The sequence below is a fragment of the Colobus angolensis genome, unplaced genomic scaffold (assembly GCF_000951035.1).
Source record: "Colobus angolensis palliatus isolate OR3802 unplaced genomic scaffold, Cang.pa_1.0 Scaffold93, whole genome shotgun sequence".
NCBI lineage: Eukaryota > Metazoa > Chordata > Mammalia > Primates > Cercopithecidae > Colobus > Colobus angolensis.
In genome coordinates, this window is record NW_012123265.1 from 1,077,049 (window position 1) to 1,079,856 (window position 2,808).

Here is a 2,808-nt window from a genome sequence, read left to right on the forward strand (position 1 = left end):
CCAGGTAATTTTTTTGTACTTTTTGTATTTTTTGTTAGGATGGGCTCTCACTCTGTTGCCCAGGCTGGTCTCAGACTCCTGGGCACAAGCGATCCACCTGCCTCAGCTTCCCAAAATACTGGGATTACAGGCTTGAGCCACCGCGCCCAGCCTAAGTCGGGTGTTTTTAATGGGTGATTTGACATAGTGTGGTGATTTTCAGGAAGACCTACGTCACAGGGTATGGAGTGAAGTATACATAAGATCTGTACACAGTGGGGGTTAGCCCAGAGCCAGGCCAGTTGTAAGTGGTCCATAGATGTCAGCTGTGACTGTTCTCTCGCTCTGAATGTAGACAGAGCCTGGTGCATAAAAGATGCCCAGTGAGCATTTATTGAATTTTCCTTGATGGATCTATGGCTTATTAATCTTAGTGAACTAATTAAAGAGACTTATCTATCTCTCCCATATGTTGGAGAGGAAGAAACCATAAATTAGAGAGGAAGCTTCCAAGTTCGAATGGAGTCCTGCCCTTCTATGCATGGCATGAAGAGGATAAGAAGGACAGTGTCCCTGTCTGCTAGGCCTGCCCGATTAGATGATAAGCAAGGCAAGGACATAAGCGATTGGTCGTTGTGTGGCAACATGGGGCCAATTTTGAGATAAGGAGCCTAGACCCTGAGTCCTTAAGTCAGGGTCCCAGTGTAGCATTAAGTGGTTGACAGTCCCAGGTCAGAGGTCAGATGACCCAAGTTCAAGCCCCAGAACCACTTATCAACTATGCCATCTTAGGCACGTGATTTCATCTCTCCTGCCTCAATTTCCTCGTATGCAAAACAGAAATAGTGATGGTCTCTATTTCCTAAGGGCATGGGATGATTCAACAAGTGAATCCATGTAAAGCCCTTTAGCACTGCCAGACACAGAATAAAAGTTCAATGGGCTAGGCGTGGTGGATCATACCTGGAATCCCAGCACTTTAGGAGGCAGAGGCAAGATGCCAGGAGTTTGGGACCAGCCTGGGCAACATAGTGAGATCTCATCTTTACAAAAAAAATTTTTTTTTTTTTTTTTTTTAGATGGAGTCTCGCTCTGTTGCCAGGCTGGAGTGCAGTGGCATGATCTCGGCTCACTGCAACCTCCGCCTCCGGGGTTCAAGCGATTATCCTGCCTCAGCCTCCAGAGTAGCTGGGACTACAGGAGCATGCCACCATGCCCAGCTAATTTTTGTATTTTTAGTAGAGACGCGGTTTCACCATGTTGGCCAGGATGGTCTCAATCTCTTGACCTGGTGATCCACCCGCTTCCACCTCCCAAAGTGCTGGGATTACAGGCGTGAGCCACCGTGCCCGGCTACAAAAAAATTTTTTTTAATTAGCCAGGTATGGTGGCACATGCCTATGGTCCCAGCTACTCGGGAGGTCAGGTGGGAGGATTGCTTGAGCCGAGGAGTTTGAGGCTACAGTGAGCTGTGATCTGCACTGCACCCCAGCTTGGGTGACAAAGTGAGACCTGTCTTAAAAAGAAAAAATAAAGGGGCTCAATACATATTAGCTGCTATTCTGGGATTCTAGGGCTGAAAAAGAAGATCAGAGTTTGCATAGGAAAGCGTCGGTGTGAGTAGCAGCCAGGGAAGGTCTGAGTTGCCTGGGACTACAAGGCAGAACAGCCGGGAGCTAACTCCCACCAAACTCCCGCCCGGAACCCTTTCTCACACACCAGCCCGTGCTTAGCCGTGTGCATGGAAGAAATGAGAATCAGCTCTGTCTCCTGCACATGGTTTCCAAAAGACGGAGAGCCTCCTCCGCTGGCGGGGAAAGGATTCCTATGGAACCTGACGCAGGAGTTGGCTGCACGGTCTGGTTTGTATCACTTCATCTCGGAGGAAGCTGATGGAGGCAGAGGCACTAATCTCTCTTTCAGAAGACAAGGTCTAAAAAACTAGAGATCAGCTCTAGCCTCTGCCTTCCCCTCCCAGCTTATGTCCCGCCTGTGAGCCCAACTGCCCACCAGGCCCTGCCACACTGGGCCTCTTGCCCACTCCGCATACCGCGCTCCTTCCCGTCTCAGGCTCTCAGCCCTCGCTGTTCCTCTGCTTGGAATTCTCTTCCTATTGCTCTCTTCATGGCGTCCTCCTTTCTGTCACGAAGTACCACACAAGCGTCCTCCTGCCTGACCCACTCCTCAGCTAGAGGGGCCCTGCGCCACTACCCCAGGCACTCCTTACTGCGTTTCACTGCTTTACTTCCTTCTAGAATGTGCCGCCCTCTGAAATCCTTCCTTATTGCCACCTTCCCTGAAGGCGCAGGGCTGGTGCCTTGCCATGGCAGGCTCTGAATGAATCTGGATGTCGACTGGCTGGTACCCACCTGAAGGCAGAAGCAGAGTCATTCATCTGTCCATGAACATCCCCTAAGGGCCCTCTATGTGCTGGGGACTGAGCTTTGGGTTCTGGGAGTAGGGATGGGACACAAGAGACCCAAATCTTTACCTCCGAGGTCCTTCAAGGCACAGGAGAAGGTGTAGTCAGGGGGTGCCTAGCCAGGCAGTGTCTTGTGAACGACAGGTCCAATCAGGAAGGTGATAGTTTTAGGACGGGAGGCGGAGCTCCCCGGAGCACACACCTGGTGGTGGCAGAGAGGGCTAGGCCAGGTGGCCCCGAAAGCCTTTCCAACTTTATGATTCTGAGGCAAAGGTGAAGAAAGCAACATAATAGTAGCCAAGAAAGGACCCCTAACTGACAGGGAGGAAAGGTCTCCAGACAGACTCGGACCTGAAGAGAGCCAGGGACATGACAGTAGACATCAGAGGCTACCATTTCCTTTAAAA